This window comes from Saimiri boliviensis, chromosome 16, assembly GCF_048565385.1.
Source record: "Saimiri boliviensis isolate mSaiBol1 chromosome 16, mSaiBol1.pri, whole genome shotgun sequence".
NCBI classification, from domain to species: domain Eukaryota; kingdom Metazoa; phylum Chordata; class Mammalia; order Primates; family Cebidae; genus Saimiri; species Saimiri boliviensis.
In genome coordinates this window covers 65,626,085-65,645,415 of record NC_133464.1, presented here as the reverse complement: position 1 = coordinate 65,645,415, position 19,331 = coordinate 65,626,085, and the positions used below count along the sequence as shown (strand labels likewise).

At 40.5% G+C, this 19,331-nt stretch overlaps 1 protein-coding gene across 8 annotated transcripts in view; it reads left to right on the top strand.

Moving 5' to 3' along the window:
* The window catches only part of LACC1 (laccase domain containing 1), a 184,645-nt gene that overhangs the window by 126,853 nt on the left and 38,461 nt on the right, over positions 1-19,331 (top strand). The window lies entirely within an intron of this gene.

Genomic DNA, 19,331 nt, shown 5'->3' with positions numbered 1-19,331 from the left:
CTACAGTGGTACTGAACTTTGAATTAAGTCTTGAAACATAAGGAGACATTTTTTAGGTCAGTGGAAATGGCAAGGCCTAGTAGGAGGTGCCAGCAAAGGAGAGAAGAAGAAAAGGTAAGAGGGAAAGAGAAGGGGAACCAGATGAGAATGACCTCTTTGAAGAATGTTAGAGAAAATTTCAACAAGAAATGGTTAAGTGCTATTAAAAATTGAAATGGGTCCAAGTGGTTAAGAACATGAAGGAGTCTATTACCAATTAGGAAGCAATGTGGGGCCCTTTGTCAATGCAATCTCAGAGACAGTGGAAGTCAAAACCCAATTTCAATGGGCTGAGAAGTGAACAGATTACAAGCAAGTTGCTGTTGATAGTTGAGGAAGCGCACCTGGGACAGGAAGCGGATGCATAGTGCTGTGGTTATAAGAAAGCTTAGAGATGAAGGAATCTTCATTGGCATTAATTTTTAATTAAAGAAGAGTTTAACCAAACATGCCAAGAATGACCCATAAGTGGAGTAACTTCCTGGTCTGAGCAGAAGGCATGTGGTCTCCATTTGCTCCTAATTTCACTCACCTTTGCTTCTCAGTACTCTAAAATTTTTAGGAATAGCTTACCAACACCAATCAACAGAGCAGTAGACAAGTCCTCCAGTGAGCGTATGTGCTCCTCTGACATTCCAGGGAATAGCTGACACCTTGCCCCTGCCCTGTGATCCCACATATCAGAAGTATAGCTGTTCACATTCTATTCTTCTCTCGTCTCCCAGCTTCCAATCTCATCTCTCCCCATCAACCCTTCAACCTCTCTCTCCATCATTTTTGTACGTGTGATATGGAATATTCTCCATGCAATCAACTATTCTTCAAAGATACAGGTTTTAAATGGCTGAATTGTATTCTGTGACATGAATTAATCATTACTTATCCTAAATCTCCCCCCTTTGGACATTTGGTCTGTTTCAAGATGATCGTTCAGTCATCTAAATTTTTTTGTACAATGGTGATTTCCTGAGGATATATTTCAAAATATGTCAAGAAATGGAATCATTTTTACAAAGAAAAGCATATTTTTATGGCTTTTTGCATATATTGTTTTCCTGTTAACTCAAATGTTTGATGATAATGAAGCTCTGAGAGAATGTAAGCCTTTGCCTTTGGTTGAACACATTTACATAACATGGTAAAATGGAAAGCCAGAAGCAATCATCTGACACTCTTAGGGAAAAACCAGATTTGATTGTTTTTGTCCATGTTTTGAATTTACTAAGTTATACAGTGCTGGCCTCCACATTTTCCACTTGTGAAAATGTATTAAGATAAATTAAATTGCTTCAGACTTGTAGTTGAATTTCTCTGGTTCCCAGACTGTGGTAATTTCCTTGACTGGTCAGCCTGGGGTGAAAATTGCTTCCTGGCACTCAGCAGGTATGTTATGCTGAAATCTAGAAACACAAGAACCCACAAAAGGAAGGCGTTATTCACCAGATAAACAAAAGACATGGTTGCAAAAGGGGTAGCAGTAAACGTAACCTCAGGGAGAGGGGCTGAAGGACCTACCTCCTGCCTAGTACCCCACAGGGTTCTGAGCCTGGCCCCTTCTGGGTTGTACTCTCTGCTCCCCAGATTCTAGGATCTTGCTGAATGGCCTGAGGACAGAAGACATTTTCCAGAGGCTTCCCCTAAGAAGGATTTGCCAAGTTTCTGGGAATACATACAAAGCTTGAGCCACAGAAAGCCTGAGTGATCTACGGATATAAACACATCAGTAGTGAAGTCCAGCTTTGCATTTTTGACAAAAGCCCCTTTTTAAAAATGTCTTGGTTTTCAAAATACTACATTTCCCAAATTACATTTATAGAATAGCATCAAACAAAAAAGCTCTTTGATAAAAGTGCCTATTTCTGGAAGAGTGGAGATAGGAAGATGTGGGTGGGAGTTATGTTTGTTCACAGGCTCTTAGCTGCTGAGCTTTGATCATTCTGCAGGGAAGAGGTAAGATCGTTATGCCACCAATCCATACCCTCAAACTGAACCTTGTTAATAAGTCTTATCTCACCCACTCCATTAATGATCAACAAATGACTAGAACTCTGGCCAAAAGGCCTAGACATCAGGATGAATGTCAAATAACAGCTGACACTGCCAACTAAAAATAGCACTTTGGATTTAAATGGGTGACTCAGACTTGATTTCCTGTGCTTGCCTGGGATAATACCATACAGAGCAGGGTTGTTTTATGATTTTTTTATTTTTTAAATTATCCTTTCAAGTGAAGGGAAGGGTTTTATTGCAACCATCTGGGCAGTGAGCTCAGAGTTAGCTCTGTGGGAGTTGAGTGTATCCACACTTCACCTCCAAGGCCCTAGGGGCACCTGGCGCTGTTGGCTTCCTAAGCACATCTGTGCACTTGACCTTGCAGTTCAGGTCAGCAAAGAACAAGAGGATGGTTTAGAAAGTTATGTCAAAATTTAACACCATTTCCAGAAAATCCTCCCTTTGTGCTCTTCCCGTCATTCTCCTTCACATAATGGAAACAATTAAAAGTCTAACTAGTCAACGACAAATGGCACAACCTACATGACCCAGGATACCTCCTGACAGAGGTGGCAAGCCCGAAAACCAAATGTCTCTCTCCAGAATATGCCCATATGTATGATGAATATTAAAATGTTGGGCAAATTGACCAGATAAATATTTAAATAAGGTCTACAATGGTATATTACATCTGTTGCTCATTTGAGTTAAATACTTTTTCACTGAATTAGTTCATTAATATTTGCTAATCAGTTTGGTCAATGAGGTTTTCCTAATTTCAAACAGTGACAGAATATGTCAGGCCAACAAAGGATGTTTCAATTGTGGATTATCAAGGTTTTTGCCCCATCAGACATAGACCCCTGGAATCTAGACGAGTCTCTATTTTACATACAAGCCGCTCCTCCCCTTGTATGTTTTCCCACCCTATAGTGAGTTGCCAGATCTCATTATACTTAGGGAATATCCTGTCTGCCCAGGCTCCCTTCCTGGCTGTTCGGAGTCAAAGCCCTTATTCGTGACAGTAAGAATGGAGCCAGGAGACAATTCTGCAACTCTGGTTTCCACAGGGATCATGGGCCAATAATACTTGTTCAGAACTCATTTGCCAATTCCAAGTGGGACAGCACAGCAAGGTGATATCAAATTGTGAAACCTACTAGTTAGGTGCTAGGCAGAACTGAGGTTATGATGAGGTTCAGAGTTTAGACAATGCAGCTTTGAGGAAAACTTCCATTGCCGGGAATTCATAGCAGCTTTACAGTGCTTCTTCAGCCTCAGACTCAGGTGTGGGAGGAGCACCTAGAGTTGACACAAAGCACATACAGCAGCCAATGGCACTCTAATTCAGAATCAGAGCTCCCAACAAAACTTGATTAAGAAATCACAACCGAATCAATTCTCAGCCCGTAGGCTAAGATCAAGTGTGAGGAAATTGCAGCCCATAGACCCTAGCCCAAATAAACTGGACTCTTCCCGCATCTCTGCTGGTCTTTTACAGTAAGCTTAAGTGCTTTAAGGATGTATCTGTTCTGGATCTCACTGTTAGCTTGTGGTCAGACAGGCTGGTGAGCTGGGAAAAGCCTTTGTGAGGCCCAGAAACTGTGTGGTGGCTGAGAGCTCCTTGGGAAGAGTGAATCTCCTCTGGCCATATCTTTCCAAGCCCTGCTTTCTTCTCTCCTCTATCTCCTACCCTTTTCCTCTCTCGAGGAGAGCCTCAGAACTATCAAACCTGCCAGTGCCTTAGCCCTGATGTTAGGACGCTGTTGGAGCGCCTTGGGCATGGCTGCTGAGTGGCCAGTCTCTGGAAATGAGTCGTCCGTTTGTTAGGATGGACAGGGACCCTGCACAGGGACCCCGTGGCTGACACTGTCTTGTTCCTGTGCTGGTTTTGAATCTTGGCCAACAGAATACAACGCTCGTGCCACATGCAGTGAGCACAGCCCCTCCTTGGAGCCTGCCTACCTCTTCCCAAAGGAAGAAGAGTGAACAGTTACGCAAACAGGAAAGGAGAATTTATGTGCTTCAGGAAGGGCAGTGCCCCTAAGAGGGAGAGATAACACTTGTCAAGAGGGAGCAGCTGCATCTAACTGTGTCTTTCTTGTTTTGTCTAAATGTAGGCCATAAGTGGCTTCTCACGAGAGAGACAGAAGCAAGGGAGGGAGAGAATGGGAGAGATATGCAGGGAAGGGGATTAACGTGGCATCTTGTTACTGAAAAAGAAGTGCCACAGAAAATAACAATGTTTGGAGAAAAAGTAAATAAAGTATCCCTGTGGCACAAGGAGGAATAGCGTGAAGGATGGACTTCCTATTGAAAATTGGACTTTGGCAGTGGAAGCTAGTTTTGAGTTACTTGGACTTGTAGGCCATGAAATCTTTCATCAGGTTGGAGGGTGGATGGGTTACTTTCAATAAATTACTTCCAGGGAATTTGCTTGTTCCTCCACTTACTTCCTGAATGGATCTTGGATAAACTGCTGAATTGAAGTGCCAGGCAGGAGCTGCAATGAGGCAACCCAAATGATGAACAAGGGCAAGGGAAGGCCCAGCAAAAGGCAGCATCTGAAGTTTCAGGCTCCAAAGGAAAATCCTGCAAGCCAGGTCCTATTTTTCTCTCTGCTTTTACAAAAGCTATTTTGTCTAGTTGACAAGGTAGACAAGAATTGTCTACCTTAGAATTGCCCTTTATTATAAAATTATGAATGATTCTAGCATAAAGCAAAGTTACTTTATGATTTGTTAGACTCATTATGGAAATATTATTGGCAATACAGAAATCAGGTAAGCAAATATGACAATATCATAAAGTTCTAAAAGTAACATGGTGAACTCTAGTTAATGCTATTGGATACATGATCCCCATGTGAAGTTTCCAATTTCGGAGATAGATTTAAGCGCCCTTAAACACTGATTAGATAAGGAGGAAAACAGCACCTACAAGATTCAAAACCCAAGTGGCCAAGGAAATAGAGTTGCCATTAATGGAAATAGAAAGGACCCAGGAATGACTGGCTTGAGAGAAAACTGATGCCACATGCTGAGTGTGAGATGTTAGACAGATACTGAGTTAGAAACAGTACCATGGAGGCAGGTGTGACTTGGAAAAAGTTCTGGGAATTAGTCGTAGTAGAACCCAAGGAAGTAGATGTGATCAAAAAGTTAGAGATGGTGAGGGAGCAGAGAAGGATGCCAAAAAGACACCTGGAAAACCAACTGTGTGGGGATCAGCCAAGGACAGGAGTCCCTGGAAATGAAAATGAGGAAATGAGGAGAGAACCAGCACAGATTATGTGTACGGAGACCAAGCTAGAGTGTGATCAACAGTGCCCTACGAGGCCTTCAGTGGCCTGGATTCTGTAGCTTTCTGACTCCTTCCTATGAGCTTCCCCTCAACTTTTTCCTCTCTAGTGCCCTGGCCTCCTTGCTGCTCTCTGAACACACAGACATGTCCTAAGTTAGGGCCTTAGCACTGGCTATAGCTTCTACCTGGAGCACCCTCTCTCAGATGTCCACATGGCTCCCTCTCTGTCTCCTCTTGCAAGCCTCTGTCACCTTCTCAGTGAAATGTATACAACCGCTCTTGCAATACCAAGACCTCCTCCTACCTGCACCTCTGCGACTCCCTACCCTGTTCTATTTTTCCTTTTTTCTCTAGCTTCTGTTTATTAAGTGTTAACTACATCATTTACTTACTAATTTGTCTATGTAGTTAATTCATAACCACTACTAATAATTTACATAATATACTATGTATGTTGTATAGTGTCTGCCTTCCTACGCCAATAAGCTATAACCCTCACAAAGGCAGGGATCTTTGTTTTATTAACCTATCCTAAGTGCCTAGAACAGTGCTTGATACAGAGAAATACTCAATGACTATTTGTTGAAGAAAGAATGAACAGTGTTGAATGCTGCTGAGGAGGAAAGGAGAATGATATCGAGGCAAGGTCATTGGATGGATGTTTTAGGAAGTGCTTGGCAATGCTAAGGAGAGCAGTTGCAAGAGAGAAACTGGGGAGTGGAGTGGGTAAGTGGGGCAGGGTAGAGGAAGTGAAAGCAGCAAAGATCATAGTGTTTAAATCACAGAGCAAATTAATGTTTGGGCGTAATATTTAAAACTGTAGCATCAGGTCTTTCAGAGTCTGGTATTGGAAGACAGAAGGCACATCACTGGTAGACAATCACAACAGGCTGGCCTGTGAGGAGTTGCAATTTAGAGGTCAGGATGTGACCTGCAGTGTATCCAGATTCATGTGATAACGTGCTGTTCTGTAAAGGAGGTACACAGAGTGTTCAAGTGCAACCTATTTTAAGACAGTCCAATTTTTGCAAAATCAAAAGCTATAAATCACATGAGTCAAGGGTGATGGATTTAGATGAAGATAAGAGAGGAAGGGGAAGCGGGAAACTGAGAAAGCAGCTAGGGCTCAACAAAAAGTACAGGAAGAAAACAGCAGGGAGAAAACACCTCCCTACTGAGGAAAGGCGACAGTCTGGGCCTGCCCCAGAGAAAACAGCCCCATCAGATGGCCACAAGGGAGGAAAGGGCAAGCGGAGGAGGAGGCCATTCTTGGAAGTTAAGACGGCCAGAGGAAAACAACAAGCGCAATTATAGAAAGATCTGTAGAAAGGGGATCTGCTGGAGGAGGGAGAAATTGGAACTTGAGACAGTGAATAAGCCAGAAATCAAGGCCTCAGGGAGGAAAGGGAAAGAGAAAACCTTGAGGGCAGTCACAGGAGGAATAAATCCACTTCAAAAACATGCTCCAGGAATAGGAGAGAACATGCAAGGGCACAGAGAGATCGGAAGGAGAAACTCGAGAAACAAAAACTAAAAAGAAGGAAATAAAAATCGGAATGCACCTTTTGTATGAGACACTGGGAAGTGTTTAACTGTGTGTGTGGAATTTGTTTGATGATAGATCATTAATTCATTCTGTTGTGGCATGCACTTGCATATGTAAAATAAACACCTGGTGAGGGTGAGATGCAGAGAGCTGGGGCCCAGGAGGGAAAAGGGATGTTTAATTCAGACCCACATGATGTTCACCTAAGCCTTCAGTAGTGTTTAACTCTAGAGAACCTGGAATGGGCCCACTAGGAGCCCATTACCTGGTGAAATGTGGAACCTCTTAGGAAGAATTTATAACCCTTTTCTTATGTGGGATGCAAGGCTTCACCAATGAGCTAGACCCGCCTACTATTTGTCCTGGAGAATACAATATCTCCTTTGGTGAGAGGTGACTTTCCTGTGTCTTAGGACTTGGCAGGGGGCTTTTTTAATGAACAATAACCACGCAAGAACAACAACAGTGAACATCGATTAGGGAGTTTCATGACATGAACTGTGCTAAGCTCTTTATATACAGTTGCACTTTACTATTCACATTCTGCATTCATTGACTTGCTAAAATTTATTTGTGACCCCAGAATCAATACTTGCAGTGCTTTCATGGTCATTTATGGATGAGCACAGAGCAGAGGATAATTTAAGTCCCCCAGTGAGCACGCACCTTCCTCATGATGCTTTGCCTTTTAGTTTCAGCTCTCATACCATAACCTGGGGTCCTTGTGGTGGTCTATTCAGTGCCACATTTTTTTGCATCTTTATAGATATTTCACTGTTTCAAGTAGCCTCCAAGCTAGTGCTGAAGTGCTGTTGGTGTTTCTATGTGCAAGGAGGCTGTGGTCTGCCCTTCAGAGAATACATGGTTAGACAAATCTCCACCAGGCAAGAGTTTTGGTGCTGTTGACTAAACTGGGAGTTTAATGCTAATGAAGCAGTCAAATACATTGAATAAAGTGTCTTTTAAAAGAAAGACACATAAAATAAGGGAATGTATTGATTAGCTGACAAAAATTTTGTGACCAGAAACTCATAGGAACCTAACCCTGTGTTTCTGTGAGGAGCATTGGTTGAGTATTTACTAATTCAGTATTTGGAGTGACTTTATGGAATGTAACTGCCACAAACAATAAGAATCAACTATATGTTATTTCATTTAATAGTTACAGGTCAATAAACTAATGCTATAAAGGGCCCATTTTACAGATATATAGGCCTAGAAGAATATTAGGCCTAGAAAGGTTAACTGTTAAGTTCAAGGTCATAATACTGGCAAGGGACTAGAGCCCAGCCCTGACTCCAGACCAGCACATGGTGTTTATGCGGCCCTAGAGTGAGGGTGTGAAGGGGAAGGATGAATTCCACATAGTGGAGGGAGGATTTTATTCATGAACAAACATGAGCTGACTCCAGGAGACTGCCAGGAATTGTTTAATGGTAATTTAAAGTAAAACTGGAGTTTCTGAAATCACAAGTAGAGAAGGAACCAGGAAAATACTGTTTGTTATTGTTGTGACCTTAGTTTATATGCCTGAAAGCTGTGTCCTACGGAAACTTGGGCTACATGAGGTTGTGATCATGCTTTGAAAAGAATAAAACACTATGCAAATGTGTGGTACGATAGAAAAACACTGAGCTGGGAGCAGGAAATTTTAGTTCTAGTCCTAACTCTGCCAGTAACTTGCTATCGGCCTTTGAGAAAGTCCCCTTCACAGCCCATACCTAACTACCTGACCTGTAAATGAAAATGCTGGTAAATGATTTTCTCTGCTTGAAATTTTTCTGATGTGGAAACTGTACAGCTGTCTGGATCCTACCTGGGTGACTGGAAGTCCTATGTTGCCTGCAGTAGGCTTGATGTACACCTTTTTTCTTAGCATCAATACTAACAGCATCTTCTTTCAGAATCAAAAGTGTGCCAGTTTGAACAATAAATCATATGATTATCCTGTGCTTCACCAATATTCGTTCCTTGGGTCTTCCTGGCCGAGTCAGATGCAAGAAAAACCTTACCCTTGTCTCAGTAGTGGAGACTGACTGGGGTTACCTCTTCCAGACACAGTAGGTTCTTGCTGTCTGGTTGCTGAGCTGCTTGGCTCTTACCTGCTGCCACGTTCCTGGCCCATCTCACCTGGCTCTTGACTCACACCTTACACCTTGAATATGAAATATCCTGCTGCTTAAACTGAGAAACAATTCTGCTTTGCCTTTTGGCTTCCCAAAAAGGAAATTATTTCAGCTGGACTGTGAAAAGAGGACAGTAATTAATGTAGAGAAAAAGTAGTTTGATATAGCACTGCTGATTCAAAGACATAATATGCTGTAATGTAGTCATTCCTAGTCCTATTGGATTTAATGCTATTTTTCATCAAATTACCTACAATCATAGTATAATTATATAAATACTGACTGAATATAACAAAAATTAATTTTAAAATACAGAGCTAGATTGAAAAGTAAGATGTTGAAACAAAAACTTCTGCCACTCAATTATGAATCTTTCTAAACATATTCATTCTCTTGCTATCATGTAAAAAAGTTACATGAATCACTATGTGAAATAACATTGTCTTCAACATAAAACAAAGCAATGATCTATAGAAATAAAACATAAAAAGAGAATAGTTATACCTTATTCTTTTTAGTAGGCTAAAATATACTATATAATTTTATTATACTCTTAATTTGCTTAGCAAAACGTTTCCTCCCAGATACTGAAAGACAAACTTTAGCTCAGGCCAGATTTAATAATCCTAAACTTTCTGAATGTCATTTGAAAAATTAAACAATCAATTGGTGAAATTCTCTAATCTTTGCTTGTGGTTCAAAATCCTTTTCCCTGTCTTTGCAGGTAACCTTCAGCTATTCAACCCAGAAAATGTAATATGTAAATGATTGAACAAATATCACAAAACTAGCATCCTACTCAAAATGCTGTTTCTCAACTCTGCTCATGGGTTTGAAACAAATAATTTCTCAGTAGTAACTGCTTGCTTTCCAGAAAGAGCTATGATTCAAGAAGAAGGATTGGGGAAACCTTGTACTTGTTAGAAACCTGATTGGCTAGCATCTATCTTAGAATCCTTTGGGACAATATTGAGGCGGGTTATATTGGCTAAAAGACCGTATTTCTGGGAACTTGCCAACCAGAAACTCAAATGAAAGCTTGTGCTCTTGAAGCTCTGAAGCAAAGATGTCAAAGTAGCACTATGTCCCTTCATAGTGCCTGCTCCCTGCTCAGAAAACAACCCTGGGAAGACCCAAGGCCTCGCAGGGCCTTGGCTGGTCTATGCCCTAAAGAGGAAGAAACAACCAGCATCTTTTATTTGATTTAGTTCAGTTTAAAATATCATCCTGTCTGTTCCTAAAAGGGGCAATTTGATCTTATGAGCAAACAGCAAAAGGAATTTTGCATTAGAGGAACAACAACAACAAAAAACCTGTTTGTTTATTAGTTTCTTACACTTTCTGCAAATGTCTTAATTTTAAATGCTAAATGTTGTTAGGACACTTTATTCAAGAGGTGTACTAAGTACAAATCTTTTTTATGATATTGGGCATTTATGCTCAATCTCTTTTCTGTTAATAATTTTTTATTTGATTATTTTTAAAAAGAAAAATAAAACAAATGTCTCTTTATCCAGCATGTGGTTCCAGATATTTGACTTTTAAATGTTTACCTAAGAAAAAAAAGAATGAAGTTGCTATTTGCCAAGGCTGGAGGGATGGAATTTGATATTTGTTTATGGAAGTCGTTGGTCTACTGCCTTACCTGCTACCCACTGCCCTACCCCACCACTTTCTCATTCTTCAAAAGTTTCACTGACATGAACCTCACTTGTGGGTCTCAGGTTATGATCAAGTACATAGTTTTATCTTTGTCTTATGCAACATTTGGGGTAAAAAGAAGGTTATGTGGTAACCAGTTTAAATCTTGAACTATGGGCAAAGATTGACCAGGCCAAGCCCTGAGACACACACTGTGTTAAGAGCCAAGACGCCAAATGGTGAAGATTCAGAGCCCAGCAGGCCACAGGCTGGAGGGGTGATGTGAGTTAGCACCCAGAGACTGCTCCTGGGTCAGGAATGATTTTTTGTCCCTTTTTTTGGATTTTCCACCATGAGCAAGTATGTTTGCTTACCTCAGGTGAGAGCCCAAGTGGGAGGTGGGGGAATATAAACGTTCTCTGCCACTGACTGGAGGGGCAGCACAGCCAAGAATCATGAGGACTTTTGCCTTCGTAACTGTATTTTCTTATGGTCAGAAACAAAAGTAAACAATTTAAATAATTCTGCTTAATGGAAATCAGGAAAGAGAAAAGGCAGCTATGAAGTGTTTTTACAGACCGTGCATGGACCCTAATGGTAACCTAAGTGTGAGAGGATGCCAGGCACCGAGAATACCCTGAGCAAGAAAATGATAAAAGCAAGTCCTCCCAGACATTTCCCACAGACCCAAGTATTTTCAAAGGCACAAAAATAAGAAGAGTGCCCTTTTTGAGTCACAAAATTGGCATGAATTGAAGAACTGGTTCTATGCTTGCTGTAATCATTGTTCAAGAAAGAAGGGGGAATCCATTGAATGTGTTCAGTGAGCTGGAAAGGTAACTCTCCTGACTGGAAGGAAATGATCAAGGGTGAGAAGCCAGGAGGAAAGACATATTTATGACCAGATCTCATTCTTCTCCCTATATGTCTGGCCTTGAAAAGGACAGATTGCAGAACAGGAAAAAGCAAATAGTTTGAAGCTTCCCAGGAGATGGGTAAACAGCTATCCTTCAGAAAAGGATGAGCTGTCGGGTATACTGACTGTGTGATACCTCACAAAGGTAGGAACGCTATTTAGACCATCACTGGCATTTTGGTTTACAAGACTCTGTTCTCTTTCCCTCAAAACCTTGACGAGATGCAACTTCCTTCCTGAGCTGAACTGTTGTGTTGGTTGTAGTATCTTGTCTTTGTTCTTGTGCCTCATTTCTCACCATCACTGCTCAGTGATGAAATGATAGAAAACTTGAGTCAGTGATAGGGACTACGTGAGACTGATCAGGCAATAAAACAAAACCTTCAAGAGCCTCCGGAAAGAGAGATGGAAGAGGAAGCAGAGGAGGGAATTTTGTGCTGGGCTCCTGGAGGTGCCATAAACCAGATGAAGATCTGGGACTTGTCTGTAATCAAAAAGCAAGGGGATAACTCAAAAGTGCTCAAGGAGGGGAAAAGAAAGCAGGCTTGGTCTTCTTGCGGTAGCACTGGCTGGTAATGGTTGAAATGTGAATGACCACATTCTAGTTAGGCACATTTCTTCCAATTTTATTCCATATTGCATTGTACCTTATATATGTGAAAAATTTAATGTGAAAATGAAATTTCTCTTTGACTTTTTGTATTTTAAAAAGCATAATCAACTGTGTCCCTGCTTCATCCAGTTTCTCTTAATTAAGGAAAGCCTGCCTGGAGACCTTCTGTACTTGTAGCAGATACCTGTATATACACAGCTGCAGATACTATAATGTCAGAGTTAGTGCACTTTAATAAATTATTTAACAAACAATCAGCCTCCATAAAATTGGTCTTGAATATCCATACCTGTTAAGTGATGGCAACTATCAAACTCTAGGAATAACAAATACCTACTCCGTTCATCAAGAAATAATATAAGTTTTGGAGCAGAGAGATGTGTGGACTCAAATCCCAGCGGCAGAGTAACCACTATGTCACCTGTAACCTCTGTGAGCTTAGTTTTCCCATTCATATTAACTCTAATTTCTAAGAAGCTATACTGTTGTAGGAATTACATATGATATATGCAGAGTGCTAGCACAATGTCATACAAAGCTTTAGAGCCTCAGTTAATGCTCATTACTGTCATTACAGTATACCATGAGACCGTTCATATTTTTAGAAATATAGATACTAGATAGATGGAGGATCTTAAACCTAGTTCGTTTAAAGTCCCGTTGATCATCTAAATACAAAGTAATAGCATTCTTAAAAGTGTTTTTCAGAAATATTAAGAACTACAAGATTTCTACTTAAATTATAAATAGTTTTGGTCTCACATAAGGTGACCAACCGGGGCTCCCAAGGTGAGGTCCCCAGACCAGAAGCATCAGCTTTACCTGGAAATTCAGGAATGCAAATCTGTGTGTCCCAGCCCAGACCTAATGAGTCAGAAACTCTGTGGCTGGAGTGTGAAGTATGTGTTTGAACCAATTCTCCAGGTGATTTTGATGCATGCACTATGCTAACATTTGAGAAATGCTGGGCTATGTTTCACTTATGCTAAACTAAGACATTTTACAGAGGAAAACAGAAAAAAAAAAAGCAATAAGCCTGTTTCAATTTCTTTAAGACACATGCGTCAGCACTTTTATAGCTGGTAGTCCACCCTATCACTAAAATGACTCAAGATTTTATCATTTCATCACTGAGCTCTGATAGTGAGTAATGAGGTACAAGAACAGACAAGATACGACAAGCAACACAATAGTTTAGCTCAGGAAGGAAGTTGCCTCTGTCAAAGTTTTGAGGGAAGGAGAATAGAGTCCTGTAAACCAAAATACCAGTGATGGTCTAATAGTGTTCCTACCTTTGTGAGATGTCACATAGTCAGTGTCCCAACAGGAACTAGGGCAGGAAGTGTATGGGTAGGGTCAGATAATATTTCTGAACGGAAATACCCAGGAGTATCCCAAGTTAATGACATTTTAGACTGTCCAACAACTATACAGTCAGCTCCTTGGGAAGACTCTGGTTACTTTTACAAAGCAAACCAGGAGAAATTTTATAATACTTGATAACTATGCAAGACTTTGAATATTTGAATTTCTAGGGCACAGTATTGTGCAACAATGCACTTTATCCCATAATATTTAAATCTACCTCCAGTAAGCCTCTCAGCACCTAACACAGGTTTCTTAGTGAAGAGCTACCTTTTTGTGGGTAATGGGAAAGGCAAAGTAAACAACCAAATAATATCATAATCACAAGTGTCAATGATTAGTGTAAAAGGTGGGGGTGATCATTAAATTCTAGTTGTTTCCACTATTCCAGTGGGACTTGTGGGAATGTTAGCAAAAGACCAGGGTGTTACGATCTGATTGTGTTTCATCAATTACCTTGGCTTTTGAATGAAATATGATGTAAGGACAAATCATTATTAAATTTGCCACAGATTCTAATTTTTTCTCTAACATGAGGCTAACCATGACATCCTTTCCCAGGAAGAACAGTCTCTCCATGATCAGGGAAACATCAGCAGGGGCTTTTCTCCTTCATCCCCACCACAGAGTCATAGAGGTCAAGTCCTTTTCTTGTTAAACCTAAAAAACGCAAATGTCAAAGTTGCCGCTATGGTGCACTAACTTTTGTCACAGTGACATGCCCTGTCACAGGGCATATGTATTCTGTTATACAATTGAAATATTGGATATACTATTGTTTTTATACTATCGAAAATCTCGAATAAACCGAATTCTAAAATAAGTATGACCTCGACAGTCTCACACCTACTTATATCTTACAGGTCTTTCTGTCTAATGCTGGCAACCTAAGCCATGTTCCAGACAAGCAACATTCAATAGCATTTTACTGCTCCAACAAGTTGGTTCGTTTAGGAATGTCAAAGGGAGTCACTAAATAGATGGTGGATAACCGTCATACAATCTCATATGATTTTCCACCAGTTACCATAGAAAAATTGATGAAGTTTCTTTACAGTGGAATAAGTTCAATCACACTTAAAAAACTAAATACTGAAGATAACCACAGCTGGCTGCTCTCTAAAAAAACAGAAATGGCATCTTTACTTTGTTTCAAATCCCTAACCCTGGTGGCGGTCCAAAGTTAAGGCAGTTAGAACTCCTTATGTCAATACAAGGAGGTTGGGTACATATTAAGTCAGCATCTTTTAAAACTAAGAGTATGACTACAGTGGGGTGGAATTTGGGACTTCACACCCACTCCCTGTTTCTGTTCTATTTTACCTTTTCTGACTTCTAAGCCAACAGGAGAGGGGGAAGGGCCACACTTTTGTGACCCTTCTTAAAGAATTGTGTTGAGTTTTGGAAACAAAGATGGACTTCTGAGGGGGTGGTTGATGATGGGCTGCAGGCACAGAAGAAACCAACTGGTGTGCCCCTCTCCCCACTAGCAGACCCTTCTTCCTCATTGGTTCAGGTCACACAATCCCCAAGAATTCAAGGAAACACCTAGAGTTATTTCCTGTTATTTCTCATTTCTCTTTTCTTTGATCTGGGATCAATGAAGTAAGAAACCTAAAGGCAAAGGAAAGGCAGAGATCAACACTGAGCAAGTCCATGTTGGAGAAGGGTAATATCACTATCGTCTGTATCCAAGAAAAGGGAGCAAAACACCCTGGGTGATGCTCAACATCACCTAGGACTGCCACTGTTCCCTGTCATCATTAGCATTGCTGAGCTCAAGCTTTAGGCCAGGAATTAAACCCAAATCTCCATGGATCTGTCTAACTTAGTCTTAGTCTTTGCCTCCATAACAGCTTGTTACATCCTGAGATAGAGCCTTTGTAAACCCTGTGTTGAAAGGGCACTGTTAAGGCACATCTTCTGTCTTGAACCAGAAAATTGCTTAAGCTCAGAGCCTAAAGGCAGAGCTGCCATGAACTGTTCATGGGGATTGACTACTTATTGATGCCAGTGTCACACACCTGTTTGTCATTTTCACGTCCAAATGAAGAGTCATGCTGCACATCAGGGAGAAATGTTCAGCTGTCATCTGTCAGCTGTTTGTTTGTTTGTTTCTGCTCTCCTTCTACATGAGAACACATTTAATCAGGGACCCATTGGGCAAGCAACATTGTGTGGCCTCTGAAGGCTGAGCTTTTAGTTCTCTCATCAGAACAAATGTAAAAGAATTGAATAACAAAATTTGAAAGATTGAGCTGCTTCAAATCTGAACATATTTATCCCGTTCTCACCTTCTCTAAATAGTATTGCACACTGAATTGAAGCCAAAATAATAACTGCAGATTCTAAGAAGTTTAACATTGTTTACATATTCAAATTTTTATTTTGAAGTTCCTTTAAAGGGCTAATTACTACAACCAAATCATATAATTAAAAAGTTTGCATGCTGTTGAAATAATTACATCAGATGTATTGCTTCCAATAGGAAAGATTTAAGCTATAAAGACCCAATCTACAGAAGATAGCAACTTAGTGAGACTTAATTATACAAGTTTAGTTTTGTTGCCAGCACCTATGAGATATCATAAAAATCAAGCTAAATATTTGTAATAAAGGATTACAGACTAGGAAAGATATTTCTTTTTTTTCTTTTTTAATTGCATTTTAGGTTTTGGGTACATGTGAAGAACATGCAAGATTGTTGCATAGGTACACACGTGGCAGTGTGGTTTGCTGCCTTCCTCCCCCTCACCTGTATCTGGCATTTCTCCCCATGCCATCCCCCCCCAACTCCCCAATCCCCTGCTGTCCCTCCCCTGTTTCCCTCCAACAGACCCCAGTGTGTCCATGTATTCTCATTGTTCAACACCCGCCTATGAGTGAGAGTTATTTTTATTAAGGATATTTCTTTAATAAAGATAACTCATGAAAGTTGGATTGTGACTAAGAGGAAGAGAAAAGAAGGAAAGAAACTAACAATTGTTAAATACGTATTGGGTGCAGAGATTTATTTACTTTACCTCATTTAACTGTTCAAACAGTCTTGTGAAGTGGGTATTATGACTATCACTTTGAAGATGAGGGAATTGAAGCTCAGATAATTTGAGTAACTGAACCAAAGTCATATAGCTAGTAAGTAAAGAACTAGGATTCAAATCTAGATCTGTATGCTTCCAAAATTCATTCTCATTCTTTTTGAGTATATGAGAGGCCCATTAAAAACCCTGTACATCCCTCTGAATTTGAACTCAGTTGAGAAATAAGACAGAAAGATGCAGATCAAAGCACTTGTTTTCTTACTAATAAAAATGACTGACTGGCAAATGTGACTTTTGATGTGTGACCAATTTGCTTGCTATAGTTTGTGGGGAATTGGAAATCCTTGCCCTCGTGGTTCCTGGCTCAGCAGGACCCGTGTAGGGCTTCTCCCTTTCCAGGGAAAGAGGTTGCTCTAGAAGGTTTACTATACTGGTGAGAAGATGAGTGTGTGGGGGATTGGTTGGCCAAGGGAGAAATCAAGGCTGAAGCCAAGTGTGCTGAGCTCTCACATGAGGTTCTTTGCTCCTGTTTCCTGGAATCATAAGTGGGTGGGGTAGAGAGAAGCAGGGGTGTTCCTTCTGTCCTTTCTCGCTTAGGGAGTGGGGGTGGAAATTTTCCCACATCTAAGGAAATTTTGAAAGACAAAATATGGTTGCTTCTTCAAGCAGACTACCTCAGCACACTATCCAGAGGCTAAAACCTGCTTGCTGCTGCTAAATTATGCCAAGAGAGAACATTCTGATCATTCTCCTCAATTCTAGGCATGGCACTATGGCTTGGTGCTTAAAGGCTGGAGTTTTGAGTTGCAGATCTAGGTTTGAGTGCTGCATCTACTAGCTTCAGGGTGTTAAGTTTCTTAATCTCTCTAAACCTTATTTTTCTCAAAAATAAAAATTGGGTATAGTTGTGAAGTTAGTAAATGGTACATAATATGTGCATTTGACACACTAATTTGCTATTATCTGGACATAATTTCTCCTAAGTAAAAGGATGAACTAATTGCAGGGCCTAGCCTAAGCTCTGAGAAGTCATTTGTTAAACAGCATTTTAGTCCACAGTAAACATGAAGAAATGAGATAAAGAGTTTAAACCAGGAAAGGCATAGCTGTAGTCACCAAACAACCTATTAGAGACTGAATTGTGTTCCTCAAATTCATATGTTGAAGTCCTAAGCCCAAGTACCAAATGTTACTGTATTTGGGGATAGGGTCCTAAAGAAGTCATTCAGTTGGAATGAGTCATATTGCATTAGGTGTTGGGTATTGGCTGGCCAAGGGAGAAATCAAGGCTGGAACCAAGTGCTAAACTCTCATATCAGGTCATTTGCTCCTGTTCCCAGGACTCTTTATGGGGTCCAATATGACTGGCACCTTTATAAGAAGAGAAGGAGGCACCAGGGAGTTACACATACAGAGAAAAGGCCATTTGAGAACACAGTAAGATGGAGGACGTCTGTAAACCGAGGAGAGAGACCTCAGAAACTACTCTTACCTGTACCTTGATCTTGGATGTCCAGTCTCCAGAACAGTGAAAAAAATGAGTTGGTGTTGTTTAAGCCACCCAGACTGTGGTATTTTGTTGTGGTGGCCCTAGCAGACAAATATACAACCCAAAGGATTCTTTCCACATTCGCCATCTTCCATTTTATAGTTTTTTCTCCTTTTGTTTCTTTCTTTTTCTCCTTTGGTTTCCTTTTCTTCTGTTCTCTTCCCTCTTTCTTTTAGTTTTTAATTTTAATTTTAATTTAATTTTTGGCCTTCCTATTCCTCTATCTGCCTTTCCAGGAAGCTGAATTCCAGACAATTAATCATTCATCTCAACAGTTCAGCAAATCAAATGCCCTTAATTGTTTCTCTTGTGATTCAATTAATATAGAATCAAAACGTAATGTACTCCTCTGGGAAAAATAAAACATAAAAAATTCAGAAATAAGGTATTGGGCCAGCTTCACTGGTTTTAAGAGAGGGAAGGGAGAAGATTCATACAGGTTTGACGCCAGGCAGCACCATGTGGTTGGGCCTGGCAGGCACTCGAGGCTTTAGGTCCAGTCTAGAAAATCATTACTTTCTAAAAGCTTTGAGGGTCTAGAAGAGTTTATGTGAAGAGATAGTGTTTGGAAAAAGTTTTGCAGAACTAGAGAAAAGTTTCGAGTTACCTTTTCTGTCCTAATATAGAGCATCTTTGCTAACTAGGTCTTGAATCAATCCAAGGTGTCTATGAGAGTAACCATTTTTAATTTCTCACTGGCCAACACTAACACCCTTTAGAAAATAAGCTCAAAGCAGCCCTAGAAGCCGGGGTCATGCGGCCATGGTGGTAGTAGAGCTCCTCACCAAGGTCAGCTCCTCAGTGAAATCCATGCCTTCTGGATGACTGCTTGTAAATAAATATTAAGCATGACCATTAAAAAATAATTTGGCTCTGACCATCAAATAGGGAAAGAGTGTATCAATTTCATTATTACATAAGCATACATGACCAAATACAGCTAGAGTGGAGTCTTGGCTCATGTACCAAGCTTGGATTTCCCAAGGAACACCTTCACATAATTTATAATGAAAAACTTTCCATTTACTGTGGTTCAACTGTTTGCAGAATTTTCAAGCTGGGCTCAGTGGCCCTAATTTTATGCATGCTGGTATAATGAGAAGATCACCATGTTACGGAGGCTTTTCCCTCTCAGTTTACGCCTGGAGTCTATTTAATTTGTAGCTCTAATTCTGCATTCCCAGGATCACATCAGATTTG